The sequence below is a fragment of the Zootermopsis nevadensis genome, unplaced genomic scaffold (genome assembly GCF_977971745.1).
Source record: "Zootermopsis nevadensis isolate Lab colony 2312 unplaced genomic scaffold, Znev_1.0 Znev_ptg000001l, whole genome shotgun sequence".
In the NCBI taxonomy this organism is placed as follows: Eukaryota; Metazoa; Arthropoda; class Insecta; order Blattodea; family Termopsidae; genus Zootermopsis; species Zootermopsis nevadensis.
The window spans coordinates 5,970,094-5,985,505 of record NW_028259133.1 but is presented as its reverse complement, the minus strand read 5'-3'; the positions used below and the strand labels follow the sequence as shown (position 1 = coordinate 5,985,505).

The following is a 15,412-nucleotide window of genomic DNA, read 5'->3' as shown; positions in this document are numbered from 1 at the left end:
AGATAATGACACCGAAAACGCCGGGCCCGGACCCAAAACCAACGCGCAGTACTGCCGCGAATATAGGCAACGTAAGCGCTCTCTGACAACTCAGGCGGCATCTGACGAGCCTGGGTCAAGTATGGATGTGAATTTCGTTGCTGATGAGATGGAGAGTGCAATGGACTCACTTGGCATACCCAATATGGCGACGGGGGTCCAAAATTTTGTTTAATTTCAATATACTATACACGATTGACTTTTTTACGAAAATAACTGCGACAGTGTCCGACACTACCTATCAATTTTTATGGCCAACATAATAAGCATAATTTTAGTTTTTGATACATTTTTCTTTAGATATCAAGTGGAGCGCAATTTGCATTTTTCGCCATAATCCAAGATGGCCGCCGGGGGTAATAAATATTGCGTGTCAGATACCTGAGCTATTACATCCTTGGTATTTGCATTGTTAATATGTCGAAGTGAAAAGAGTGCAAATATGGCTACCATACTGTGGAACTACTTAAAATGTTTTCCATGTCGGAATAAACTGAAAATGGAACTACAAAATTTATTAGGAGGATTGTCATATGTTTTGTGCACATCAACGATGGGAAGTGTTTTGGTGATCTTTAATTTTCCAGCAAGTGTTATTGTGTATGATGTAAAGTGAGTACAGTTCTATAGGCATATTTCACTATCCATTTCTTTATTCATATTTAAATATTCTTAGAGTAGTTCTTTGAATTTTATTAAGGAAACTGTTCTTGTGTCTTCGTCCATATTCCGTATTATTCAGAGCATTTGTTTACAGACGTTCGCCTGTCCACAGAGACAATCCACAAGTCCTTTCAGAATGGTTAGTAATTCAACTCTTCACTGGTTCTTTGTATTCTTTTCAAGTTTCCATCTAATCTGTACTTGGTATAGTTTTTGGAAAATGTTCTTTCTAACGCTGAGAGTAATATTGGCTTTGTACCCATTTTAACGCGACATTCTCAACCCCTGGTCCGTTACATCAGCAGCTCACACACGTACCGGTAATTTTGTTACCACTACTGAGCTCGTTTGATGTATTGACCTACAGAGTGATGTACAGAAAATTAATTTTTCTGTTAGAACCTGTTTTGCATATGGTTATGGTATCCGACAGAAGACCAGCAAAGATATATAAACTGACTCCTCATCATAAAACAGTTGCGAAGAGCAGACAATGAAATAGTTTAACAAAACGTCGAACAGCTTCGTAGCAGGCAATAAAATAAAAAAAGTTTTGCAATAAACTTAATTCTAGTTTCATATTCTTAAAATATAAGGAAGGAGAGTCAAAGATAAGTAAATGAATTAATAAACCTTCTCATCTATCGTAATAAAGGATTTAATTACGAATATGAAGACAGCTGTCTTCTGGAATGTTGCGCCGTGTGGTTTGGTAGATAATACCGACCGACGTTTCAGATAAACTTAATATTCCCTTCACAAAGGCAGTAAGCACTGTGCCTTTCATCAGAGGAGCCTGCTGTCTCCACCATCATCGCCGGGATGATAGAGGCAGTAGGTTCCTCTGAAACTTCGGTCAATATCTACCAACCCAGAAGACATCCATGTTCCTGGGTATAAACTAGTGAAACATTTGAATATTACTATCTCAACATGAGTTAAAGACATAATTTTGCTTTTATTAACCATTTTCATGCTGATTTTTATTTAAAGAACTCTTTTTCTGTTAGTGTATTTTCATTGTAACATAACTGGTGGCAGCTGGACACGTTTCTTTCGACCATCCTCCCAAACGCGAAATAAATTCAGTCTACAACAGACATGGCTTTTAAGCGAGATATCTCGTTCGATTTATGGAGGCGGTTAACAACTCCACGGGAAATTTTAAAGGCAGTACTGGCTGTAGAATGTGATTTCGAATGCTATAAAACCGTGGTCAAAATAGGTTCGTTCGCGTTAAGATGAAAAGTTTGTTGCTATGGTAACCCGGCGGAGCTTAATTTCGCCGGTTCCCTAAGTCTCGTCGCACTTCTCGAAGAGATAACTTAGTTCTAGAATGAGCGATGTTATTCAGAACTATCTTAATTGGCGGATAATGCGTATATATATTGTTCTATTCTTCCACCTTTTTATTTGCGCGAAATTATGTTTCAAAAAAGCTTTAAATTCATTCCCCTTCAAATATAATACTACACAAACCTAAGTACTATATAGTAAAACCTCTCTTGAGGTTCCACGAAAATGTGTCCAACTTACAGGGGTGTCCAAGATAGAGGGAAAAGGAAAAATGTTCCTTTCAGATTCTGGTGCAATGACAATGTTATCTATTTAAAATACACTAACTACTTTAGGTTTATTTTATTTAAGAATTAATGACAACAAGACCACCAATGATAATAAGAACAGACATTCAACCTGATCAGACGAGGATATACTGTACATCACGACTCTTGAATAATGAAAAACAAAACATAAGATGCAAATAATAAGAAGATCAACGGAACACCTACTATAATAATCTACAAAACAAATATAATAAATGGAAAACTTGCATTAAAAATATAGAGTAGTTTTAGAGATAAAAAACCTGAAGATAATGCTATGCATTGAAACATGTAGTAGTATAAAGCGAAATACTGTAACATCGTAATAACGATGAATAGCGCAAAATATCAATATTAATTTTAAATTTTAACATCAACAATTTAAAGTTTGTGTATAGACTTGAATTATATTATATATTTGGATAATAATAATCTTTTAAAACTCATTCTCATGCATTGCACATTACACCCCAGCCTCAAAAAATTTTTCTAAAGTTAATTCTACTAATTTTCACTTCCCCATCGCAAAAAGAAAAACCCCTTTTCTGTTAACACAGTCTGAACCTAAAAGCAAGTGTTGATGGAGTTAAAACTGTATCTTCTGCAATATTGTAGTCCAGTGAAGGGTTTAACAAAAGAATAACTAAGCACTTTCACTGCATTCCAATGATAGGTTCAATGTCTCCCACCCTCAGCCATAAGCTAACCCTCCAGATGGAAGGCATTCATCAATCAGAAATTGCAGATAACAAAATATGTAACTGTAAAAGCTTTCTTGAAAAGCATTGAAGCCAAGTGCATGAACCTGTCCAACTTACAACAAAAGGGGTGTCCAAGTCCCAGGATAACGGGGTGTCCAAGATATAGGGTATTGTGGATATATAAAATTATAGGATATTCGCAGGTTCCAATTAAAAGTGTCCAATATAGAGGGGAGTCCAGGATATAGGGGTGTCCAACGTGAGGGGGTTTACTGTATTTCCCGACAAGAGGGTTCATCTACGTGGTTCCTTGGAACCTCTGTAATACATTTTCGGTGTCGACACCTCGCATTTTTTTTAATTTCAGTGTACTATATATTATACTGTAGAAACTTACTACGTTTTATTTCATTAAAACTATCTTACAACTTACAACAAAACAAGGCTTAGTGTTAAAGATCCGTTGAAACCTAACGAGGAACGATAAACTTTGTTTCGCATTCCTTCAACTTTCCGTCCGTTAGCCCCGTCTTACCCCGATCTCCTTCCCTTCCTTATCAGACACTACTTTCCCACCATTCTCGTTTGTGCGTTAATGAGTTTCCTCTATTCCTCTTAGATGTTACAGCAAACCACCTCCCGAAAGTTACGAACTACAGTAAATACATAACCTACTTCCCTTGCAACAAAAGTAAATAACCAAACACGTAAACATCAAATTGGCTTTTACGAAACAAAATTCAGTATCATGTGAAAAAACATGCAATTACATTCAACATCGTTTACTACAAAAACGAAATTAGAGTCATTTAAAAATATCACTTACAGTAGACTAACTCAGATTTTATCGGCAGCCAATCTTATGAGCTTCAACTTAAAACATGTCGAATTGTTGTCGTTCCTAATTTTATGAATATTCTTATCAGGTAACGTTTTATTTCATTATTATACAATCCTCTGTACTGTACGTACATTTACTTCCAAAATCAAATTACAATGCACCGAAGCTGAAATTTTCTCACTTAACGTAGCTCAGAAATACCCCGATATGATTTTTCTTTACTCTTGTTTAGTCATAGTTTGTTTTCAAAGGTCATTCAGCGGACCTTATTTTGTAAATCTAAAAGAGTATATCTCACGGCACTGAAGACAAATCCTATAGGCAAATATTACAACCGAAACAGCACGAATCCTAATTGAAGATAATTAAAAATGGGATGAAATCAAAGTTAAAAAGTGAAGTTAAAATAAAAATGTATCTTTTCAGTCCAGTAAAATATATCCATCCGTAATCCGCAGAAATAGCATTTTCAACCACTGATGTGATAGGTCCCAATTTTGTCTTGGCGATTACCTCTGTCCCCTGTCATTGCTGTCATGTTACGATGGATGGAGTGGTCAGAAGAACATGACATTTTGAAATAAACCGGTTAAGTTACCAGTACTATATACTAACTGATGTCTTTATGTGACGTTTAAAATTGAGCCAATGAAATATTTATCGAATGGCTAATAAGCTGCTTCTGCTTCGTTCCAGGGAGGTCCTGGATTCTAATGTCGGTCCGAAAACGCTCTACCCTGACCGAGGTTGTCGTGGTTTTCTTTAGTTCCTCCACATCCTTTAGAATGAATTATTCACTTATCATCTTTCCCATATCATTCGAATCTGTACCGCAGGAAGATCATTCTAAAGAAAATTGACGATGGTGTATTTTAATAGGTTTGGCTAAAATTTTGGGCATTATCCATCGTCTATTGTTTCTCATAACGTGGCGTTTCAGAGACTGGATGTCTCTGTCACCAGGTAAAATAAGGGGTCAAATGGGTTCCTACCCTGTTGGATCCCTTAAAAGGAGATAGTCACCATCCCTGGACCCTGATGACGGAGACAGATTCAGTTCCCGAAACGTCGTGTTATGAGAAACGATATACGGTGGATAATGTTCAAAATTTTAGCCAAAACTAATTTTTGGGAAGTTTTCACAAATCATGTCTGCTGATTAATGTATAACAAGAATTATACAATTTAAACAAACTTTAAGTTACAGAGACAGTTTTAAGTTACGGGTATCAACCAACGCGTATGCATTCTTTCATTAGCAAGATACTCTGACCTTTTTTCCTACCAATTTCACACTTTCCACTGAAATGTGACTAGGTCGCTCTCATAGGCCTGGACCGGCTGTACTAACATGTTTCATTGATCGGATTATGATTAGTGTGATGAATCCTTCTTTTGTTGCTCAAATGGTTATTGGTGCTTTCCCTCAGTCCTTCAGGCAGATATCAATTTGCCTTCGATTATGCCACAACCTCTTTCTTCCGTCATCCGTCTCAGTTAGTTCATCATTCATTAATCATCAGATTGTTCGACGCCAACATATGAGCTGCAGAAAGCGATCATAAATAAACCAAGACTGGCTATAAATGTCAGACTTTACACTGTCCTAACTACTAAAAAAATATGTGCACAAAAAGAAAACTAATCAAAACTTGTATCTGTCGTAACGGTGAACAAATGAACATCTGGAACTTTTATCCTGTAACTCTGTGAAGATCACGAAGACAAATGAACCGGACAGCTGGGATTCCCCTTCATTCCACTGGCGAGCAGCCTGAACTAGAGATGTTCACTTGTTACGGTCACTTAGAACAGTGGTATTCAAACTTTTTTGTTCGCGTACTCCCAGATATAATTTCTCTTCAACTTTGTACTCCCAAAGTTGTTGGTGTATAATTCAAGTTATACATAGTATATAATCTACATCTAAAATAAATTAAATAAATTACATTACTGATTATTCAGTGTTTATTATAAAATAATATATATATATATTTTAAATTTTACGTACCTCCTTAGATGTCTTTACGTACCCCCGGGGTACGCGTACCCCAGGTTAAATACCACTTACTTAGAACAGTTTTCTACAACCTTTCTTTTACACTCTGCTCTCCATAATTTGTCAGACACACCACGAATTTTGCCTCACAAAAAGGGGGTACAAAATGTACGTAGTCGTAAATATTGTATCTGCTCTATAAAGATGAAGGCATATTAAAACAAAACAACACATGTTGAATAGAACTATCGATTATGAACTAGCGTGTTTCTGTGTAAGTGTTTACGAATTATAATTATGAAAGATAAGGTAATGCCGTTTTATAACTATAACATGCGAGTAATCGATTTATTATAATAATTCGCGACACGCTTGAGATTTTGTGCCTTTGCGAAACACTGAAAGAAAACTACCAGCAAACAGAGAAATCATTCGTAGTGAGCGGGAAGAAAGGAATTTCAGGAAGATAAAGAGATTTACTGCAATAATACAGTGCCCTGCAGCCTCAATGCATTGTCATTAAAACGACAAGTCAATCTTTTTATAAAAAAAAATAATGCTAGGTGAACTAATGTCACAGTTAAGACCAATGAAGCTGCAATCAAAAATGGATACTCAAGACAAACGTCATGTGGAAATTGCTACAGGAAGGGATAGTTTTTAAACATAGTTTTAATATGTTTCAGGCGGAGTTCTTGCATATAGGCCAGATTCCTCCACAGCAAATGTTCCTCTCTAAACAGTCAATTCCGAAGGGACTTATCCTTAAAACTGTCTCATAACAACATTACAGGAATCGTGAGATAGGCCTGTAACCTCCAAGTCCATCAAAACTGCCCAGTACCTTCGAGTTATTATTACATTTATCACATCCAAAATAAGTATAAATGATTTTTTGTTCATACTCTGTCGTTAAGACGACTGTGAAATAAGATATCCGTGTAACCATAACAAGAGTATCATTTTATTGACTACTGAACTTTGCAACGTTCCTCTCGGAACGCACAGCGCCTGTGAATTTGTGGTATTGTCTTGTATATAACGCATCTCACTACGTTCATACAAAGCACTTGACTTCACTCGAATGATCGGTGCTTCAGTGATAGCTTCGAACAAACGTCGCAGTGGCGTTGGTAGTCAAGGGATAGGAAGGGGAGGGGAGAGGAGCGAATCTCGCCCCGAAATCTGCTATTGTGTCTGTATATTCTATTTATTTTCTAAGGTCTCGCCAGAAAAATAAAACAATAATTTTTCAATGAAAATGGCTGCCTTTAGATTTGTTCCTATATCATCTGCCTGATGATGGAGTCAGTATCTCTCTCCCCTGTAATAACTTTTGAACTATTTGACGGATTTTTATGAAATTTGGTATAATTATTTCACCAGGTAGACTGTCACTTCTGTTCACTTTATAGATTTTCTTCTATAAATTATACAGTACAGTCCTGATTTTCAGACCTAAACGGGGCCGAAGGACGGTAGAATAATTGAAAATTTTGGATAATGCAGGAGACTAATGGTAATTCAATTTGTAGCTCAAAATATGATAAATTAAATTAAGAAAAAATTACAGTACGGCATCTAATGAAGAAATCTCACATACAAAAATAGTATTTAACAGAATGTATATTTGTAAATTAAATATATTAGCAAAGGGGGTTTGTTTCTGAGCCTTCTTTCTTTTTCTTTGTGTCAAGGTCAACCAAAAAACCTGCAGTAACTGAGTTCATAAAATATAGGAGGCGCGTTGTCTACGAGTGTCATTAATTTCGCTAAATATTGAGGTGAATGTTAATAAAATGGAGCGTTTAGACACAGCAAGTCGAGTAACTGAAGAATATATAATCGGGACTCTACTGTAGTATGATAATCGTGCAAACGTATGAGGTGGAAGTGACACTAGAGACATTAATGGAGTATTGTGTGGTGCTAGGACTTAGAAAACAACTCACTACAACAAATTAAAATAATATTTGTGTATAATATAAAACAAAATATGACAGCTGTCCAAAATCACATTCAGCTTTATGTTTCTGATAATACAGAACACACGTTTTTACTTGTTGTCGATAAAGTGGACTGAATAAGCTCTTTTTACGAAGTCGGAAACTCTGGTCATAAAAAATTACTGTCAAAAAGTCTAACACGTACAGACTGTGTGATGGCTGTCATATATAGCAACCTGTTAAATTATTTCATAGTAAGGATGTTGGTAAAATAGTATATTTTCGAATTCTTAGATCTTCGTGTTGTGTAACAGGAAACGAATTCAAAGAAATGTAAATATTTAAATTAGAAAAGCTCTGTTGTGTGTGCCACTCTCCATGTGAACTACTCGCAGATTTATTAGAAAGCACATTTTGCTATGCTACACAGACACAAATAGCTGCATCCAAGGAGGGCCAACTTGACAACGTAATACTATCGTGTGCTACTTGAGAGCCCACGTAAAAGTACCATCTTATAAAAGGAATGAATATATTTCGTTGTAAGAGAAACGTTTAGCTGCATATCATAGCTTGCTTAAAGCGATTTCGTCTTTGAGAAATAATTATTACAGATCCATATTCATGCATCGTTCTGTGTAAATTTCTCACGTCAAATCATTTCATATTAGCTATTCATCCAGAAAACAAAAGCATCTCCAGCGAAGAAAGAGCATTTTTCCGAAACTGATTTCTTTTTTGGACAACTTTGGATTTCTGGTGGGCAGATAATCAATGGGGCAAACTGCCTTGTGCCCCCTCCCACCCATGAATACCAGAACCTTTAGATTGCTCATTCTTGAAGCGAAGTGTTACTATAATCCTATATTTAATCCTGTATTCAAGAAACTCCATAATTCTTTTAGAACCCGAAGGTTCGCAAGAATTAGTCCATACCTTCACACATTAGACTTGCATCTTTATGAGTAATACGCGCTACATGTCTCATTAGCCATAATTTGTTCACCCTTATACTTTTCCTTCCTTATTTTTCGTTTTATTTAAAAGTTGGCTCACTGTCGTTTGTAACAAATCTTCGAAGTAGAGGTCGCGCGAGTAGTCGTGGCACCTAAATGCGCGATATGTAAGCCGAGAGAGGGGAGTTCAGTAATAGTGGGGGTCGCACAGCCTCAACTGCGGTGACGCACCGAACTAAGCACAGCTAGAGCTACAAACCAACTGAAGCTGACACCCCTCCAGCGCGTGCTTTGGACGGGTCCATCTCACACGACCAAAATCAGTCCCTTGCGCCAGTGCTAACACTTCTCGCTCGGCCTTTACCCAGAGTCACTGAAAGTACTTAATTGCCCGCTCCATTGTCGCTCTAATGTGAAGGTAGCATGATTCCGGCCCTGATTTTAATGATTCTGAGAAGATAATAAAATTTCTGGTGTACTGAAATTTATAATACATATAGGTCTCTTTCTAAAATGTATCTGTTATGATGAATGATACGTCACAAGTCTATTACTGCAAAGTTAATTACAGTGTGTAGGAACAATATATTATTTGTCACAGTATTATATTCACTATAACTAAACATTTTTCAATTAAAACTTCAGAACTTAATTAGATCTATATTTATGTTACAAATATTTACATTTTTATGAGTAATTATGAAGAATAATTTTTACAGTAAGCTATTTTGTAGAAAGTCGATAAAGTTCGATTTACACATCACACCACATCGCACATTACAGTGTATCTGTGCATTACAGAGTCAACATATAAACTGGAATTAAATCCACCCCACAACTCTTAGTGTAGACTACCAATACCAAATTTCATTGAGATCCGTTCACTATTTTCAGACTTGAAATTTTATGGCACACGTACATAACATGGCGTCCTGGTTATAATCCATGTTTTGCGCTTCGTGAAAACAAAAATAACTGATGTCAAATATTACATACTACTTTGACATTTTAGTTTTGACACTTTATGTCTGTGTATCGTCTACTCTGTGTGGTGAAGGGGTATGTCTGTCTGTCTGTCTATGGCTTTAAGGGTATGTCAGCGACTAAGGCTATTTGCGTCTATTTAAAATTGTAGCTTAAAAACCAGCAGGCCTTCCTCAAACCGAGACAGAATGTCTAATATGGGCCCAAACACGTATTTATTTGCATGTGTTTGCGTATATGGGTTTGTCACATTGTAAAGAGGTCTGGCGGGTTATTGGTAGAACAGCAAAATTCTGTATATGAGGCTAGTGTATTAAAATGCAACAATTTTCCAGATTGCCGGTTAAATACACTAGACAAGACCTATGTTCGTATTGTCAGACTTGCAACGGCGGCGGCCGCCCAACATGTCACCCAGCGAGCCGTAAACATGCAAAGTAGGACGTAACTCGCCATAAAATTGGCATTCGACCAGGATATGGAAATCGTATTTAAGCTTATTGTAAATCTCCCCCAGGTCCACTGACGTCTCTTGGAACGAAAACTGTGTCAATGCGGGGTGCATTCCAACGTTTGGAATACTGTATTTACCTCCATCTTCAGGGACTCGTAACCGAAATCACGGCCGAGTAGTTAACATATCAGTTTCCTCTCCCCCGAGTTCAGATCTCGACCTAGAGACCCGCTATCATAACTAAGGCGTTCCGTGGGTTTCCTCAGCCATTCCAGGTACATTCAGGGATGGTACCTTAAATTAGGTCAGGACCGCTTCGTTCTACTATATCCTTTGTTTGTCAGCTGACGAAGAAATTCAGTTTGTCTTCACGTAAGACGGTCATTCACCATGTCCTGAGCCAGTTGAATCTAGTCAACACCCTCATACATTTTTATTATAGCTCCTTTTTAATACTATTCGTCTCCAACTACATCTAGATCCCAAAACTGCTGTTTGAGATTAGTAATTTTTGTTTCTCATGTTACATATCTCGCTAATCTCACCCTTCCTATATGTCATGATCTTCGAATTTTTATAATAACTAGAGCAACGCGCTCCTTCCTGATCGCTTTCTCTATCTGATATTTTACTTCTTTACGTCGCTGTTCAAAGGTCTGATGTTTTAGTTCTTTACGTCGCTGTTCAGAGGCCAACTGTTCTTGGTCAGTAAACTTTCTACGTCCAACTCCACCCTTGCCAATCTTCGATGTATCATTCGATAAAGACGTATTGTTCTGTTAAAATACAATGAGTAATAACGAAAGGGAATTGTTGAAGGCAATATACCAACACAACAATACAGAGTAAATAGAGATGCAACTTTGAAGCTTTTAATTTTGTCTCCCACACCTTCCTTTGACCTGCTCATACCCTCTTGACTCCAAATTTTCTTCCCATTACGTCATTGTGACGTAGCCGCATGCAAATGATACATATTTTAATTGTTGGTTAGGAAATGGGTAAGATAAAAAATTGTTAATTGAGTGGTAGAATTTCAACTGTTTTTTTTAATTCCTGCTTGAATGTAGTTTTGATTTGCTTCTCTTACTGATGCTGTGCTTTTATAACACTTTCTTTTGTCTAATCAGGGTTGATTAGATCAGAATCTGGTGTTTTCGATTCAATTCACATTATTCCTGGTTTTCTTATATACATTTGTATTGGCGTATTTTAAAGCGAGCAATAAAACTAAAAAGAATTATTTATTTTAAATAATGTTGATTTTACTAAAGTTTGGTTTTTTCTGGAAGTACCGCAAACGCTGACTGTTGTATCCCTGTCCTCAACATCAGTTTCTCCCGGATGCCAGTTTCGAGAAAGCTTTATTTTAGCAGTATAGAACATTTTCTATAGCAAATTTAAAAAATTACTGGTCCTTGATACCTAACTCATATGATTTATGCTTATGAGGTTTTGTTAAGGCTACTCTGTCCAGAAACATGAGCTGGGTAGCTCTGGCTACGGGCTGGCCGATCGGGGTTCGGTCCCCGACGGAGGATTTTTCTTCTGTCCTCTGCGTCCACACCGGTCTGGAGCCCACCGATGGTCCTTTCCCGGGGGTAAAGCGTGGCCGTAGGAACTTTACGTCATCTTCTTTAAATACTTTACCTCACTTTAGTGTCTAGAAACAATCCATACACGACCGTGGTCCATGGACCGAACTTCATAGGCCTTTGTATTGAAAATCATTGTTCCGAGAATCTCTGCAGACTACGTCATGAACGTACGAGTAATGAAACTAATTTGAAACATTTTTTAAATAATTGCGTGTCTGTAATTTGGCGGTAATGGAAAATCTTGTGAAAGCCATTTTTTTTTTCGTTCCGGAACTATACCGGATGAATTATAAATTAATTTACTTACTGGGCAACAGATGGAATATATTTTTACGAGAATTATGTCATAATGTTGGAGTTTTTATTACCAAGTTTTTTAATTAATATAATACTATTAGGATTTGAATATATAAAATCAGTATACCAGGCCAATGCTTTGTTTGATTTAGGACATATCTGTCAGTTTGTCATAGTTTATCTTAGAACTTCTCAAATGATAGCCACATAATTATGTAAAATACTAATTATGTTTAAAATAATATAAATGTTACGAAAGAGGTAAATTATCAGACGGTACGAAACAGTGATTTAGATCTTTGATAAAGAAAGTGTCCTATTTGTTTGTGCTTTATAGTGCCGTTGTGTATAAATTTACACTGAAGTTTCCTGGCTACGGTGAAGATTTGAAAGAACCCACATCGTGCAGGTAACTAATTTATTCATCAATAAAACACTGCGCTGACCACAGTATTGCGCTTTTGAGCCTCTAAAGCCTAGTGGTAACTATATATGCCACCTGCTTTAGCAATCAATAATTTTGCATTTTGGCCAAAAAGTGGATTTATGGGTTTCGTGTACTTTTCAGAATAATTACCGATTATTTCTCTCAGGAACATAAAGCGATTGATATTTGGAATGGTGAAGCGTTGTGTTTCCTTTGCGGTAATCAATTGCGTTAATTCGTAAATAGTATTCAGATGAGCTTCGGCTGCAAAGAGTTGGGCTAAGGTTTACAAACAGATGTTTTCTTTTTGTTAGTTAATAGTGTTTAAGCCTGCCTGTAACTATGATTTTTGCACATACATTTTTTTAATGACCGATTTTACGTGAACTTCATTTCAACATACGAAACTGAACGCAGAACATTTATGTTACTGATGCTTTTCTCTCATTACGTGTGACCATATAATTAACGAGGCAACTTGAATTTCTCAAAAAGTGGTGCGTGTTTGCGATAAAGTAACTCAAACAGATTTTGTACTTACATGAATCGTGTAGAGAATCTCTTACGCGAGATGGAATCTCGACTGGCTTCACAATTTCGCCGAGACCTCACGGGCTGACTGACTACTGCTGAATGTGTGTCGCTGTATTGAGGGGTGCCGCGACACTGGCGGCGCACGTGCGAACCAGTCATCCCAACTAAGCGCGGGGAATGAGGGGGTGGGGGGTTTGTAACTCGAACTCCATTATGGTGACCGCACAGTCGCGGCCAGATGATATTTATAAACGAAGCGTTTTGTCAGATGAACCCTTTCACTCTGTCCCGTAATTAAACAAACCACTGTATTTTCATTGTAACGTTCGACAAATAATTTGCTTTACTACATGTGCGTTCTTTGTATGATGCGCTTGAAATAAACGCACAAAGGGCTGATCATGTTTGTCTGTACGTATGTTAAACTCGAAAACAGCTGTACGGATTTGGATAAAATTTGGTATTGACGTTATGCCATTGGGGACGACCATAAAATCGTATTTTTAAATTCCCTAAAACCGGAAATATCATCTTGGCGGATGAATAAAATTGATAGGGGAAATCGACACTGGCGCCACTTGCAGTAGGGTAATCGTTATAGATTTTTGGAAAATAGAGAACTTTGTTGATGTAATACTTTGTTTATAAAATAACAACATGGCCGTGAAAACCTCAAATTCTACAACATCGAAGCTAAAAAAATTATTTCGACTTTACCTGGATTCCATGTTTTGAAACTGGCTGTACGGTCGTTTTCAAGTGGATCAAATCAAAAGTGCATTTAAGTCAATACTATCCACTAGTCATGGTAGTAAAATCCGAATATTGCAAAATTAAAGTATTTTAGTATCCGTGGAAAGGCTTGTTACATTGATGACAGAAACACAAATTTCTTTCGACCATTCCGTGACTCAGTTAAAAATTATCAATTTATAGGCACTTGTAAGATTTGAAGTGTTCATGCTGTTTTCCTTCTAAACCTTCAGTCTGTGCATAAATGATTTTAAGAAAGGATATCAACCTCAGACTAATTTGGATCGGATGATAATGGCAACTTACTAGCAGATCCAATTAAAATTTTGAATAGGTGGAAAAATTTTTTTAACCAGCTCTTAAATGTTCATGGGGCTGATGATATTAGATTAAAATACACACGGCTGAACTGTTAGTGTCAGAATCTAGTTTAGACGAAATTTAACTAGCCACTAAAACGTTGAAAAGTTATGAATCTTCAGGGACTGATCAAATTCCAGAAAAATTAATCAAAGCAAATGGCAAGAAGTTTTCATACGAAGATTTATAAGCTTATTCAGTTAATTTGGGATAAGGAAGAGATGCCACAACAATGGAAGGAATCCATAATTATTCCTATTCATAAGAAGGGGGACAAGACTGAGTGTGGTAATTACCGAGGAATTTCTCTGCTATCAACCTCATAAAAATTCTATCAAACATTCTGGCAAGATTAACTCCATATTTGAATCAAATTATTGGGGATCATCAGTGTGGGTTCAGACGAAACAGATCATTAATTAATCAGATCTCTTGCATTCGTCCGATACTAGAGAAAAAATGGGAGTTCAGTGGAACCGTACATCAATTATTTATAGATTTGCTATACAAATGCAAGGGTAACACTGACGACCCCAACTCTTACAGGGGGATAGCCCTAGAAAATAGCTCATTCAAACTGCTGACAACCATACTAACAAAAAGAAGCACGAAAATAGCCGACCCACAAATCCCTCAACAGGAGTTTGGGTTTAGAAGAGACCGCTCCTGCCTACAAGCAATAGAAAGCCTGCTAAACGACAACGAGTCACTCCGAACCCCAAAACAAAAGTACTACACAGTTTTCATTGACTACACAAAAGCCTTCGACAGTGCAAACCAGACAGATACTCGCTGGAAAGCTGGAAAAGTTAGGACTGGATAAAGGAACATCCGTCCTGACCCACAACCTGATCAGAAACGACGACACCGTAACGACATCAAAAGAAATCATACGAACCAGAGGGGTATTCCAAGGGGATCCAGTAAGCCCACTCTTATTCAACGTCGCTACGGCCGGCATCACGAAAGTATGTCTACCCGCAACGTCGCTATATATCTACGCTGACGATATGGACCTAGGCTCGACGAAGAAAAGCGACTTGCAGGAAACATTCAACTGACTAGTAACCTGGGCGGAACAAAACAGGCTCCAAATGAACGAAGAAAAGACGATACGGATGGTATTCAGGAGAGGATGAAGGAAGACTGCGGAAGACACAGTATACTTCAAACAGGAACCATTGAAAGTCACTAATGCATTTAAGTACCTGGGAGTAACACTGCAGACTACGAGTACAACGAAGTCCTACCGGATC

General features: G+C 37.2%; 1 protein-coding gene across 2 annotated transcripts in view; it reads right to left on the bottom strand.

Annotated features, from left to right (window-relative positions):
• Positions 1-13,190, bottom strand: part of LOC110829272 (uncharacterized) — a 68,827-nt gene extending 55,637 nt beyond the window's left edge. For both annotated transcript variants that reach the window (XM_022062839.2, XM_022062840.2), the window contains exon 1: positions 13,051-13,190. The gene's annotated coding sequence lies outside the window, so the exon portion shown is untranslated. The remainder of the gene's footprint in view (positions 1-13,050) is intronic.
• Between the last annotated feature and the right edge of the window lie 2,222 nt (positions 13,191-15,412).